General features: G+C 43.9%; 1 protein-coding gene across 1 annotated transcript in view; it reads right to left on the bottom strand.

Moving 5' to 3' along the window:
* Positions 1–15,750, bottom strand: part of LOC122931839 (myeloperoxidase-like) — a 75,252-nt gene that overhangs the window by 50,321 nt on the left and 9,181 nt on the right. The gene's annotated exons all lie outside the window — the stretch shown is intronic.

Here is a 15,750-nt window from a genome sequence, read left to right as displayed (position 1 = left end):
ATGCCTTCTAATACTTGGAAATGCATTAATATAAATTTGAACAAATAAGTACAATGTACACGATGTACATATCCAACTATTACTTTTGTCTGGCATGACAAGTCCTTGGCAATATACAGCATATTGCTATTGGCACGTGCAATGACTGATCAGCTATTGGAAAGCTATTAAGCATTCATCTGCAATAACATAGTGACATAGTAGATAAGGCCGAAAAAAGACATCTGTCCATCCAGTTCGGCCTGTCATCCTGCAAGTTGATCCAGAGGAAGGCAAAAAAAAAACAGTGAGGTAGAAGCTAATTTTGCCCACCTTAGTGGAATAAAAAATTCCTTCCCGACTCCAATCAGGCAATCAGAATAACTCCCTGGATCAACAAAACATCTCTAGTAGCTATAGCCTGTAATATTATTACACTCCAGAAATACATCCAGGCCCCTCCTGAATTCCTTTATTGTACTCGCCATCACCACCTCCGCAGGCAGAGAGTTCCATTGTCTCACTGCTCTTACCGTAAAGAATCCTTTTCTATGTTTGTGTACAAACCTTCTTTCCTCCAGACGCAGAGGATGTCCCCCCGTCACAGTCACAGTCCTGGGGATAAATAGATGATGGGATAGATCCCTGTACTGACCCCTGATATAATTATACATATTAATTAGATCTCCCCTCAGTCGTCTTTTTTCTAAAGTGAATAACCCTAATTTTGATAATCTTTCAGGGTACTGTAGTTGCCCCATTCCAGTTATTACTTTAGTTGCCCTCCTCTGGACCCTCTCCAGCTCTGCTATGTCTGCCTTGTTTACAGGAGCCCAGAACTGTACACAGTACTCCATGTGTGGTCTGACTAGCGATTTGTAAAGTGGTAGGACTATGTTCTCATCACGGGCATCTATGCCCCTTTTGATGCAACCCATTATCTTATTGGCCTTGGCAGCAGCTGCCTGACACTGGTTTTTGCAGCTTAGTTTGCTGTTTATTAAAATTCCTAAATCCTTTTCCATGTCAGTGTTACCCAGTGTTTTACCATTTAGTATGTACGGGTGATTTGCATTATTCCTTCCCATGTGCATAACTTTACATTTGTCAGTGTTAAACCTCATCTGCCACTTATCTGCCCAAGCATCCAATCTATCCAGATCCCTCTGTAGTAGTATATTGTCCTCATCAGTGTAAATTACTTTACACAGTTTAGTGTCATCTGCAAAAATTTATACTTTACTATGCAAGCCTTCTACAAGATCATTAATAAATATATTGAGGAGAATAGGGCCCAATACTGACCCCTGAGGTACTCCACTAGTGACAGTGACCCAATCTTAGTGTGTACCATTAATAACCACCCTCTGTTTTCTATCATTGAACCAGTTACTTACCCACATACAGACGTTTTCTCCCAGTCCGAGCATTCTAATTTTATATACTATCCTTTTATGTGGTACAGTGTCAAATGCTTTGGAGAAGTCCAGATTTACGACATCCATTGATTCGCCGCTGTCAAGTCTAGAACTTACCTCCTCATAGAAACTGATGAAATTAGTTTGGCATGACAGATCCCTCACGAAGCCATGCTGATATAGCGTTATTTGCTTATTTCCGTTAGATGCTCTAGCATAGCATCTCTCAGAAAACCTTCAATACAGTTTGCCCACAACAGATGTTAAACTTACCGGCCTATAGTTTCCAGGACCCTTTTTGAATATTGGCACCACATTTGCCATGCGCAAATCCTGTGGGACATTCCCTCTCTGGGAAATAAGGGTCTGGCTATGACATTACTTAATTCCCTTAGGATACGGGGGTGTATGCCATCCGGTCCTGGCGATTTGTCTATTTTAATCTTTTTAAGTCGCTGATGTACTTCTACATGGGTCAGACAGGACACTTTTAATGGGGAATTTATTTTTACATTCTGCATGTCATCTGACAGTTTATTTTCCTCAGTGAATACATTGGAGAAAAAAAATATTTAACAGCTTTGCTCTCTGCGACTCCCCCCTCATTACTCTTTAAAGGGCCGACACCTTCAGATTTATACTTTTTAACATTTATATAATTGAAGAAAATTTTAGGGTTAGTTTTACTCTCTTTGGTAATTAATCTCTCGGTCTCTAGTTTGGCCGCTTTTATTAGTTTTTTACATGTTCTATTTTTTTCCTTATAGTTTTTCAGTGTTTCCATGCCACCCTCCTGTTTTAGTGATTTATATGCTTTTTTTTGTCATTTATTGCTTTCTTTACAGTTCTATTTATCAACATTGGTTTCTTTTTGTTCCTTAACCTTTTATTCCCATACGGTATGTACCTCTCACAATGGGATTTTAGGATGCTTTTAAAGATATCCCATTTTGTGTCAGTATATTTATTTTTGAGGACTTTTTCCCAGTTAGTTAGGCCTATGGCCTCTCTTAGTTGGCTAAATTGAGCTTTTTTGAAGTTTGGTATTTTTGTTCCTCCCTGTAGAAACGCTCTTTTGAATGATAATTGGAAGGTTATTACTTTATGGTCACTATTTCCCAGGTGTCCCCCAATCTGCACGTCTGTTGTTCTGTCAGGCCTATTGGTTAATACTAATTCCAGTATGGCCGTCCCTCTAGTCGGGTCCTGAACCAGTTGGGAAAGGTATTTGTCTTTGGTTTTATGCCAAGAACCTTATGAGATATACAAGTTTCAGTGTCCCAGTCTATATCTGGGTAGTTGAAGTCCCCCATAATAACCCCCTCATTATGATTTGCCGCTTCGTCTATCTCGTTTAGTAGTAGAATAAGAATAGATAAAGAAAGGATTTTTTTTACAGTGCTGTAAAATGCGCAGTGACTCAGTGGTTCATGGCTAAAATGTCCAAAACTACTGAGATTACTTATGTATGCTAACTATGCACTTTCAATAGTAGACACTGTTTTAGTAGCCTATTATGTACTTACATATTGAAACTCTACCCATGGGAAGGGAATAGTTAAATGACAGGCATTAGAGACCGTTTCCAGGTGGTGGGCTGGCCACAACTGTCTGGTTAGTGAGTTGTTGCCAAGAAGGCCAGAGAGAAGATGTGTATGGTTGTTGTTTTAGGCCCACATCCTGGGTATGTGTAACTTTAAAGGGAACCTGTCACCTCCAAAAACCATCCCAAGCCGACAGCAGCGTGTTTGTAACGATAATTTTCTTCCTGAAGGCAGATGAAGCAAAAGCTCTAAAAAGGTTATTTTATCCCCTGCCCGCATGATTTTCTAGTCATGCTTGAAGTCACGGAGGCAGCGGCCTCCTTGCTTCAAGTCAAGGTAACCGCGCCCTCTTCCCTGCCCCTTCGCTGTGACTGACAGCTGGCTGTTCGGCAAAGGCAGCCGAACTCTCGTGCATAAGCGCTGTCAGTCACGACGAAGGGGCAGGGAAGAGGGCGTGGTTACCGTGACTCGAAGCAAGGAGGCCGCTGCCTCCGTGACTTCAAGCATGACTAGAAAATCACGCGGGCAGAGCTTTTGCTTCATCTGCCTTCAGGAAGAAAATGATTGTCGGAAACATGCTGCTGGCTACTGTCAGGTACTGCTGGAGGCTTCAGATGGTTTTTGCAAGTGACTGGTTCCCTTTTAATAGAAGTCAAGGAGATTCCATATCTGCCCTTGTTCTCCTGCCTTTCACCCTGCTGCTTATCTAAGGGTGGGTTCACATCACCATTATGGATTCCGTTTTTGTTTTGCATTATAACATGGTTATAATAGAAAATAATGGAATCCATAAGACGGAAGTCAAAACGGAAGCCTTTGAGAGGCATTCTGTTTTCATCATTCATAATACAAGTCTTTGGGCTGCTTAACGGATCCATCCTGGTTTCCATTATGCAGGAGTCCAGTGCTGCATAACGGAAACCAGGACGGATCCGTTATGCTGCCCATAGGCTTGTATTATGACGGAATGCAAAAGGGAGGCCTTTAAAAGGCATTCCGTTTTGCTTTTTGTCATAATAGAAGTTTATGGGAATCATAATGGATCCGTCTGGTTCCCGTTATGCAGAATGGAAAAAAAAAGTCCCGTCGACAGGACTTTGTTTTCCGTCTTGCATAACAGGAACCAGACGGATCCATTATGATTTCCATAGACTTCTATTATGAAGGATCAAAACGGAATGCCCCTTAAAGGTTTCCGTTTTGACTACCATCTTATGGATTCCGTTATTTACCGTTATAACTGAAAACAAAAACGGAATCCATAAGGTTGATTTGAACCCATCCTAACACAAAGGTAATCCCAGCCACCAGACAGGAGCTCCCAAATCCAGGATGTGCCTTGAAGGGAAGATAGTGTGTGCCCCTTTAAACACTTAATTCTCAGCCTGGGGAATTGCTAAAGCAGGTTGTCGCGGACGTTCCCGCGACAGGTGGGGAGGAGATTAGTGAGACTGGCAACACATGGTTTGATCTGACAGGTTTTGACCTTGTGGATCAATTGGCCTCTGTGTTGTTTCTGGTAATAGTCACACTCCTTGCCTCAGGTGTTTTCAATGAGGTCATTTAACCTTCCTTATTTATTATTATTATTATTATTTATTATTTAAGCGCCATTCATTCCATAGCGCTGTACATATGATAAGGGGTGCACATACATAATACAGACAATTGCACTAATCATAAACAAAATGAGTTACAAACTGGTACAGAAGGAGAGAGGGCCCTGCCCGTGAGGGCTTACAATCTACATGGTATGGGAGAAGGACACAGTAGGTGCGGGTGAAGCAGGTCGTGGCGGTATAGAGGCAGCAGGGTCACTGGTTGTAGGCTTGTCTGAAGAGGTGGGTTTTCAGGTTTCTTTTGAAGGATTCCACTGTAGGTGAGAGTCTGATATGTTGGGGTAGCGAGTTCCAGAGTATGGGGGATGCACGGGAGAAATCCTGGAGTCGATTGTGGGAAGAGGCAATAAGAGGAGAGGAGAGAAGGAGGTCTTGTGAGGATCGGAGAGTGCGTGTGGGGGTGTATCGGGAAATTAGCTCAGAGATGTAGGGAGGGGACAGGTTATGGACGGCCTTGTATGTATTTGTAAGTACTTTGAAGTGAATTCGTTGGGCAATGGGGAGCCAGTGAAGGGATTGGCAAAGGGGAGAGGCAGAGGAATAATAGGGTGAGTGGTGGATTAGTCGGGCAGCAGAGTTGAGGATAGATTGGAGGGGTGCGAGAGTGCTAGATGGAAGGCCACCGAGGAGAATGTTGCAGTAGTCTAGGCGGGAGATAATGAGGGCATGTACAAGTATTTTCGCAGATTCAAAGTTAAGGAAAGCGCGGATGCGGGAGATGTTTTTGAGTTGGAGACGGCAGGTGGTGGAAAGGGCTTGGATGTGCGGTCGGAAGGAAAGGGCAGAATCCAAGATCACTCCAAGGCAGCGGGCTTTGTTGACTGGGGATAGTGTGCAGCCATTGATCGTGATAGATAGGTCTGTAGGGGGGGTTGAACAAGATGGGGGAAAGATTATGAATTCTGTCTTATCCATGTTAAGTTTAAGAAAGCGAGAGGCGAAGAAGGATGATATAGAAGATAGACATTGTGGGATTCTAGATAGTAAGGTGGTGATGTCTGGACCAGAGAGGTAGATTTGTGTGTCATCAGCGTAGGAGTGATACTGAAAGCCATAGGACTCTATGAGCTGTCCCAGGCCAAAAGTGTAGATAGAGAAGAGCAGGGGTCCTAGGACAGAGCCTTGCGGGACACCAACAGAGAGGGAATGAGACGAGGAGGTGGTGCGGGAGTGGGAGACGCTGAATGTCCGGTCTGTGAGGTATGATGTGATCCAGGAGAGGGCCAGGTCAGTGATGCCAAGAGATGAGAGCGTTTGCAACAGAAGGGAGTGGTCAACAGTGTCGAAGGCAGAGGACAGGTCAAGGAGAAGGAGGACAGAGTATTGTTTCTTGGTTTTGGCTGTGAGTAGGTCATTGGTGACTTTGGTAAGAGCAGTCTCGGTCGAGTGGTGGAGTCGGAAGCCAGATTGTAGGCGGTCAAAGAGGGAGCAGGAGGAGAGGTGGGAGGACAGTTCTGAATGGACATGTTGTTCAAGTAGCTTTGAGGCATACGGAAGAAGTGATATGGGGCGATAACTGGACAAGGAAGATGGGTCAAGTGAAGGTTTTTTGAGGATGGGTGTAATGGTAGCATGTTTAAAAGCAGAGGGGAAGACACCAGAGTTTAGTGATAGGTTGAAGAGATGAGTTAGGGCTGGGATAAACACTGCAGTGAGGTTAGGGATGAGGTGGGATGGGATTGGGTCAAGTGCACAGGTCGTCAGATGAGATTTGGAGAGTAGAGTGGAGAGTTTACCTTCTGTAATGGTAGAGAAGTGGGTTTTGGGAGAAGAGGACCGAGCAGTTGTGTAGAGGGTCTGTGGGGACTGTGTAGTAAAGCTTTCTCTGATGTGGACTATCTTTTGTTTGAAATATTTGGCAAAGTCCTCAGCTGAGAAGAGAGGAGAGGGTGGGGGCGCTGGGGGACGGAGAAGGGAATTAAAAGTGCTAAAAAGTTGTTTAGGGCTGTGGGACAGGGAAGATATGAGAGATGAGAAGTAAGCCTGTTTTGCATCAGCGAGTGAGTATTTGAATATGAGGAGGGATTGCTTGTATGCGGTGAAATGATCTTTAGAATGGGATTTCTTCCATTGCCGCTCAGCAGCCCTGGAAGCTTGTCTGAGTTTTTTGGTCAGGTTGGTGTGCCAGGGTTGTCTGTTGATTTTCCGGATTTTGTTGTGTGTGAGGGGGGCAACAGTGTCCAGAGCTGTACTTAATGTGGTGTTATATAGGGTGGTAGCAGCTTCTGGGTCTTGGAGGCAACAGATGGTAGAGAGTGGGAGAAGAGAGTCAGAAAGCAAGCAAAAGTCAAGCTGTTTGAGGTTCCTGCGGGGGTGTGCTAGTGTGTGGACTGGGGGAGCTGCAGAAGAGACCAATGAAGAGAAGGTGAGTAGATTGTGGTCGGATAGGGGGAGAGGCAGATTAGAAAGGTTAGATAGGGAGCAGAGGCGGGAAAAGATCAGATCCAGAGTGTGACCATCTCTGTGGGTGGGAGCTGAAGACCACTGTGATAAGCCGAAGGAGGAAGAGAGCGACAGGAGTTTAGAGGCGGCCGAGTGGCAGGTGTCAATAGGGATGTTGAAGTCACCCATGATGATAGTGGGGATGTCGGCAGAAAGAAAGTGTAGTAGCCAGGTGTTAAAGTGGTCAAGAAATATGGTGGCTGGGCCTGGGGGGCGGTAAATGACTGCTACTTGAAGGTTGGAGGGAGAGTAGATGCGAACAGAGTGTACTTCAAATGAGGTGAGCGTAATGGAGGGTGGCAGTGGAGTTGGGCTGTAGGAGCAGGTGTCTGATAGGAGAAGACCAACTCCTCCACCATGTTTGCAGCCAGGGCGGGGGGTGTGAGTGAATTGAAATCCACTATAAGAGAGTGCAGCAGGGGAGGTGGTGTCTGAGGGTGTCAGCCATGTCTCTGTGAGACCCAGAAAGGAAAGGTTTTGAGAGATGAACAGTTCATGGATGTATGACAGTTTGTTACAGACGGAGCGCGCGTTCCATAATGCTCCTGCAAGAGGAACTAAAGGCACAGGGGTCAGAGGAATGGTTATTAGGTTTAAGGGGTTGTAGAAATTTGTAGACAGAGATTTGTAGTGGGACATGGAGGTGATAATGGAGATTTGCTGAGGGGGTCCTGGATTTGGAGAGATATCACCAGCAGTAAGGAGAAGCATTTATAGTTGCTTCTCCCACAATGCTGTGCGGTTTATAGCTTCTGGGCTGAGTTATAGGCTGAGTTCCTGGTGCTTCCATAGCCCCTTTGAAGTTAAGTCTTTCTTTTACCTTTTGTATTTTGTTTGAGTTCTGTGTGTTGCGTTTCCCTATTGTGTGTATTAGGCCTGAGACAGACTCCTGTTCATCCTTCCTTTTAGAGGAACAGGTAGTCTCATCCCTGCTATTTGTACCAGGGTCCTATAGAGCTAGATAGAACTCTAAGTATTCCTGCGTATTAACACACACCAATCTCTGTTCATACTGGTAGTCAGTCAGGATTCTGGTTAGGGTTTTGACTAGGAGGTGTCCATCTTCCTTCCCTAGTTCTCAGGCCTGATTCCCTGTCTTCCCTTTCGCTCTTATGCTCGGTGTGCTGTTTCCCTCCCACACTGAAGCGTGACACAGGGTTAGCCACATTGAGGACTACAGCCACCCTTATTACCACCACTACCACTCCCATCCTCTTGAGCCCAAGCCTCCCCTGTGGGCCGGCGTGCTGCACATAAAAAACTTCTCCCACACAGCATATGGTTTTACTGTGAGTTACAATTCAGTTTTGGACCATGTGGCTTGTATAGTGAAGCTCGTGATTTCAATGTGCTTCACCCGTACACGGAGTGATCAGAAACCTGCATCACAAAATTGTGACAATTCACTGTAAAATTAAGTGTGATTTTATCATGGTTTATATGTGGTTTTTATTGTACAATCAAAAAACTTCAGGTGTACATGTGACCTAATGGAGGATTCATCATAGCATTGAGAGGTTGACTAGCACCATATATAATAAGTACAGAGTGGTCAAGTTAGGTAAAGGCTTGTCCAAAATACTCCCAAAAGTCAAAAGCAACAAACTAATCCCCTGAGGAGGGGACAGAGGGAATAAAACTTAACATTTAATTAAATCTAGTTAGAAAAAATTGGCGCACAAAGGAACTAAACAAAATAACATATAAGACATATTATGAGCGTGAGTTTAAATGGACACGCTCCCTCCTCCCCATGACGTCATCCACGTGCGACGCCTACCTGGAGCGCCGCCCTCCGTCTGGTCCGGTCACGTGACACCAGAGGATCTGGGCCGAGTCATCGCAAGCACGGCAGGGGGCGGGTGACGTCACACGCCGGCGACACCACGTGGGATGGGCGGGATCGCGGCAAGGGGTGGGCGGGAGTCAAGATCACATGGCCAATGTTTAGTTGGTCTTGTGGTCACATGGGACGCAAAGTATATGCGTCTCCTAGGTAACATACTATGATGATAATGAAGCCTAGACGGCTAGTAGCATTTGATGCAGGATTAACTGGTGCAGAACGGGGTGCAGATAGATGTTACGGAATTATGTTAAATGAGCCACATGGAGTCAAATACATATATGTGGAGGTGCGTCTATACACTGGAAAGGGGTGCCATAGCATAAAGGCACAGTATGTAATCCCTGTGAATGTACTCGGAATGGCGCAGCCCCAACATGGTGTGCACTCCATGTATGACCACAACGACCCCAGGAGACAGGATGCCTCCAGGGACATATGTATATAGGTAGAGGTACATTCAATCAATTCTATGGGGCCTGCGTTACGTGAAAAACGCACAAAGAGGAACATGCAGCGATTTTCACGCAATGCACAAGTGATGCGTGAAAATCACCGCTCATGTGCACAGCCCCATAGAAATGAATGGGTCAGGATTCAGAGTGGGTGCAATGCGTTCAACTCACGCATCGCATCCGCGCGGAATACTCGCCCGTGTGAAAGGGGCCTTAAAGACATTAAGACAAATATTTTACATTCACCTGAATTCCCACAGAACCACATTATATAGATGTAAATGATGAGAGGGTGCTTTAGCTAATATCAGAAATATTAGTAATGCTCAGGCACACGAACGTATTTTCTTTCCGTGTCTGTTATATTTTTTGGGCGAACCATATGAGGAACCATTCATTTCAATGGGTCGACAAAAAAGCGGAAGTTACTCTGTGTGCATTATGTTTCCATATATCTGTATGTCCGTTCCGCAAAAAAACAGAACATGTCCTATTATTGTCCGCATTACGGACAAGGATAGTACTGTTCTATAAGGGGCCAGCTGTTCCGTTCCGCAAAATACGGAATGCATACAGACATCATCCGTATTTTTGGCGGATCAGTTTTTTACAGACCGCAAACTACATACGGTCATGTGCATGAGGCCTAAAAAAGGGAACCTGTCAGGTTGAACATGGTGTCTGAGCTGCGGGCAGCATGTTATAGAGCAGGAGGAGCTGAGCAGATTGATATATAGTTTCATAGGGAGAGATTCTGTATAAGGGCTCATTTGCGGTCCGCAAAATAAGGATCCCCAAAAAAATACAGATGTTGACCGCTATTCTTGTCCGTAATGCGGACAATAAATTGAACATGTTCTATTCTTTTGCTGGACATACAGACATATACGGAAACGGAATGCACACGGAGTAACTTCTGTTTTTTTTTTTTTTGCGGATTGAATTGAATGGTTCTGCATCCCCCAAAAAAACCCGAATGGGCACGGAAAGAAAATACGTTCGTGTACATGAGCTCCTACTTGTATTTCATTCATTTCAATTCCTGCTCGTTCTGGATTTTGATCTCAAGAAGGCTGTTTTATCATCCCCCATGGTACTTTTGAGCATATTTTATTTGCTGTGATTGTCTCCTAGGTTTTATTTACTACGCAGCTTTATGAGTGACTGACATCCTTCCATGTGACAGGTCTGCTTTAATATAATTAAGGGGAACAGCCTGCCCGATCCGTACTAACGCTAGCCCACTAGGGCCACAGGTGGTCCACTCTGGCCGCATTTACTTTAATGGGGACGGGTCAGAGATGCTGCCTCAGTACGGCAAACATGCCGACAGGCGGCGGAACAAAAATGCAATGTGTGTGGGGCCAGAGCGGGCTTCTGGCGGCACTCGTGGGCTAGTGTTAGTACGGATCCAGCAGGGGAACAGCCAACACTAGTATGAAAGTAGCCTAACATTTATTGTCTGCGAAGACTGAGGCAAGCCTTGATCTAAGCCTTGATGTGTATATAATACTAGTTTCCTTATATTTCTTCCATATGGCAGAGATTTGTCGACATAGGCAAAGGGAAATAGGAACAATGGTTTATAAACAATCACATTGCTTCTTTAAGGGCGCTTTCACACTTGCAGCAATCTGCATGCAAACGGACAGCATTTGTAGGCGGATCCGTATCACAAATGCATTTTTTAAGAACGGATCCGTCTGTCCGTTTGTCACACAGACAAACCGATCCGTTTCTATTTATTTCAAATTTTTAAAGGTCTGCGCATGCTGCGGTATTATCTCCGTCCTGAACAGTTTAAAAAGACTGAACTGAAGACATCCTGATGCATCCTGAACGGATTGCTCTCCATTCAGAATGCATGGGGATAAACCTGATCAGTTCTTTTCCGATATAGAGCCCCTAGGACGGAACTCTATGCTGGAAAAGAAAAACGCTAGTGTGAAAGTACCCTTAAAGAGTCTTAAAAAGGTAACTTAAAGGGGTTGTGTCATCTCGTACATGGGGGAAGGGGGGGGGGCATATCACTATGATGTGCCCCCTATGTCTGATTCTATCTTTAGAATGGAGTCTGCAAAGTGAAGGAGGACGCACCGCTATTTCCGTCAGCTTGGCTATTTTCAGCACTGTCATAGTAATGAATAGAGGGTGGCTGCGCACGCGCGGTGCGTCCTCCTTCACTTTTCAGGCTCAGTTCTAAAGATATGAGACATTTGGGGCATATCCTAGCACAATGCCTCCAAATATGAGATGGCACAACCCCTTTAGATATGATGGGTTGCTATGGAAAACTGCTCCACATTTTCTATGCACAAATTTTGCTACATTTCCACCACCAAAAGTTGTTATGTTGTTATGATCCAAGTCTATTCCCATAAATAGTGCTCCCTCTCTCTATTGCAGTCATGGTCACTAAGATAAGTAGATAACTGTAATTGAGACCCTATTATAAGAGCACTATTGAGCAGAGTTATCATTAGGGGTAATTTTGAAGTCCGTTTTGCTTCAGGCTATCAGTCCAGTATTGCATTTTTAAATGTGTACAGATTACTCCAGTGTTTATACTACTCCACCTACAGGAGTGAAACTGCTAAATCCTTTGCGGCGCTTTAAAAAGTCGCAGTTGATAAATCTGGCATGCACGTAATTAGCATAGCTAACATGCCCATTTTCCACATACTTTTAAAAATAGGGCAAAATAAAAAAAATACTGTACAAAAAATGATTGTATTTGGAGGCTCACCCGCTAGTGGAGGTGGATCTGGGTGCTCTTGATGTGTCTGTTTCACCCAATCAGAAGAAGAGAGTATATAGTGTAAAATATTAGTCAGGCACTCGCATCATTCGTGCACCAGAGAGCAAAAGAGCACGGGTAACTGATATAATTAATTGTATTTTATTAACACTATATTTAATTTAAAAAACACATGCAAAAATTCTGAATAAATAAACCTCTAGTTAAGAAGTTTTAAAAATTAAAAAAATATGTTAAAGAAATATATAAAATAAATTATGCAGTCTCCTTGTTGACCACTAGATGGCAGTCTTTAGCAGCTTTCAAACTCCAATACTTTCTATGTGACACATGTAATTGCACCTGTTCTCCACCAGATGGTGCTGTTCCCCATTGTACATGTGCTGCTGATAAGTGTTTGTTGGTCAGTGTCTGTTAGTTGTTACACAGTATTTGCAATTATAAGTAGGAGTCGGTATGTCATATTGCAGGAAACAGGCTCTCAGTCCACATATTATTAGCTCATTTATATAAAAATGAGTGTGGTAAAGTGCAATGGCTCAATCCAGTATGTTTAAATCCTGTGTATCAGTTTGGTATTTACCAGTCGGCTAGCGTGGCGTCCCACGTGCCTAACAGATAATGTAAGGTACCTTATTTTCCCCATAGATGTTAGGTCCCAATGCCGCCTTCTCTTCCGTCTTGTTCACCGCTTCCCACCGTAGTAGCGTTGTACAGCGTGTCGCGAGGTCACTGATTGTTTAGACCCTTCGTTAGCCGATGGTTTTCTCACGCCTTTGTGTATTGCTGATGTGGGGGGAGGGTGTGGAGATTCCTGGATTTATCCAGTTGTTGGCAGGGGGTAATCTTGGGTATATGTTCAGATTGGGGAGCAGGTCTTATCTCCAGACGAGTTTCGAAGTGTCACACTTCTTCCTCAGTGGTTGCCTGCTTTCATTTCCTCTCACCTTTTTATATCTGGTAATGGGCCAAAAAATGTAAAGGATCAAAAGTCCATTCAAGGTTTTCCCACCTGGTTAACAATCATTTAAAGAGGACCTTTCACTTGTATAAACTATGTGAACTGAGTATGCTGCCATATAGAGCGGCACCCGGGGATCTCACTGCACTTCCTATTATCCCCGGGCGCCGCTCCGTTCTCCCGTTATAGGCTCCGGTACCTTTGCTAATTAAGTTATAGTAGGCGGGTCTTCCCTTGTCCTGTGGGCGTCTCCTCCTCCTCGGCTGTAGCGCTGGCCAATCGCAGCGCACAGCTCACAGCCTGGGAGAAAAAAAACTCCCAGGCTGTGAGCTGTGCACTGCGATTGGCCAGCGCTGCAACCTAGGAGAAGGAGACGCCCACAGGACAAGGGAAGACCCGTCTACTATAACTTAATTAGCAAAGGTACCGGAGCCTATAACGGGAGAACGGAGCGGCGCCCGGGGATAATAGTAAGTGCAGTGAGATCCCCGGGCGCCGCTCTATATGGCAGCATACTCAGTTCACATAGTTTATACAAGTGAAAGGTCCTCTTTAAAGCCACCTGTGGTTTCTTGTAAATTAAATTTAAAAAGCATCTGCTAAAACATGAAAGGTAATGATATAAAGAATAAAAAAATAGAAGCAAAAAATATGACCGAGTAGACAATTATCTCAAAAACGTCCTTGTAGTTTGTTCCCAAAGATACATTGCGTTTCTGATGCGTCTTTGGTTATATTGTCAACAATAAGGTCTGTAAATTATCACATGCTGACCCAAAATATAGTCTATAATAGTTATCTTTTCTTAAGACTAATTTACTGTGGATCTTGCTATATCAGTTGTCAGATGTCTGAAAACGCAAAAAACGCACTTGTGGTACCATGCGTTTTTGGTGCGTTTTTTCTTAGATGAGTTTGTTGTAGGTTCTGACTAACTTTTGTCTGATTTATCTATGTGAACTTTCTTTCAGATGTAACACACTGTCCCTTATAATAGTTTTCTTTCCTAGGATTAGTTTTCTACAGATCTTGCTGTATCATTTATCTAGTGTCTAAAAGTGCAAAAACGCACTTGCGGTACCACGCGTTTTTGGTGCGTTTTTTATGTTAGATGCGTTTTTTATGAATTCCAACTGCCTTTAGTCTAATTTGTCCATATAGATTGTCTTTCAGATAAAGCACATTATCCCCAAGTTTAGTTTTCTTTCCTGGGGACTTATTTTCTAAGGGCTCTCACACTTGCGTTGTCCAGATCCGGCGTGTACTCCATTTGCCGGAATTACACGCCGGATCCGGAAAAATGCAAGTGAACTGAGAGCATTTGAAGACGGATCTGTCTTCAAAATGCGTTCAGTGTTACTATGGCAGCCAGGACGCTATTAAAGTGCCATGCTATCACGTCATCCATGCGCGTGGGGCGCCCTGACATCACTCTGGAGCGCCCGGGGAGCCGCACGGACGGTAAGTATACTGCTCCCCCACTCCCCACTACACTTTACCATGGCTGCCAGGCCTTTAGCGTCCCGGCAGCCATGGTAACCATTCAGAAAAAGCTAAACGTCGGATCCGGCAATCCGCCGAAACGACGTTTAGCTTAAGGCCGGATCCGGATCAATGCCTTTCAATGGGCATTAATTCCGGATCCGGCCTTGCGGCAAGTCTTCAGGATTTTTGGCCGGAGCAAAAAGCGCAGCATGCTGCGGTATTTTCTCCGGCCAAAAAACGTTCTGGTCCGGAACTGAAGACATCCTGATGCATCCTGAACGGATTTCTCTCCATTCAGAATGCATTAGGATAAAACTGATCAGGATTCTTCCGGCATAGAGCCCCCACGACGGAACTCTATGCCGGAAGACAAGAACGCAGGTGTGAAAGAGCCCTAAGAAATCATGTTGTATCACTTGTCTAGTGTCTAAAGATACAAAAAACGCACATGCGGTACCATGCTTTTGATGCGTTTTTTATGCTATATGCGTTTTTTGTAGATTCCAACTCTTTTTAATATGATTTACCATAAGTGGCTTGAACTTTTCGATTTACATCTTAAACATACACAATATCACATATAATGCGTGTAGTATTTTAACAATTCTGTTTTTAAAGGGTCTGATTCTTAGATGGATCATGATGAGGAGTGGATGATAGAGCAAGATCCACAGTAAATTAGTCTTAAGAAAAGATAACTATTATAGACTATATTTTGGGTCAGCATGTGATAATTTACAGACCTTATTGTTGACAATATAACCAAAGACGCATCAAAAACGCAAAGTATCTTTGGGAACAAACTACAAGGACGTTTTTGAGATTATTGTCTACTCAATATTTTTTGTGAATATTTTTTTTCTTCTATTTTTTTATACTTTATATCATTACCTTTTATGTTTTAGCAGATGCTTTATTAAAAAATTAAGAAACCACAGGTGGTTTTAAATGATTGTTAACCAGGTGGGAAAACCTGGAATGGACTCTTGATCCATTACATTTTTTGGCCCATTACCAGATATAAAAAGGTGAGAGGAAATGGAAGCAGGCAACCACTGAGGAAGAAGTGTGACACTTCGAAACGCGTCTGGAGATAAGACCTGCTCCCCAATCTGAACATATACCCAAGATTACCCCCTGCCAACAACTGGATAAATCCAGGAATCTCCACACCCTCCCCCACATCAGCAATACACAACGGCTTGAGAAAACCATCGGCTAACGAAGGGTCTAAAGAATCAGT

This window comes from Bufo gargarizans, chromosome 3 (assembly GCF_014858855.1).
Source record: "Bufo gargarizans isolate SCDJY-AF-19 chromosome 3, ASM1485885v1, whole genome shotgun sequence".
Classification (NCBI taxonomy): domain Eukaryota; kingdom Metazoa; phylum Chordata; class Amphibia; order Anura; family Bufonidae; genus Bufo; species Bufo gargarizans.
The sequence above is the reverse complement of the archived record's forward strand: the minus strand, read 5'-3'. Positions and strand labels throughout refer to the sequence as shown.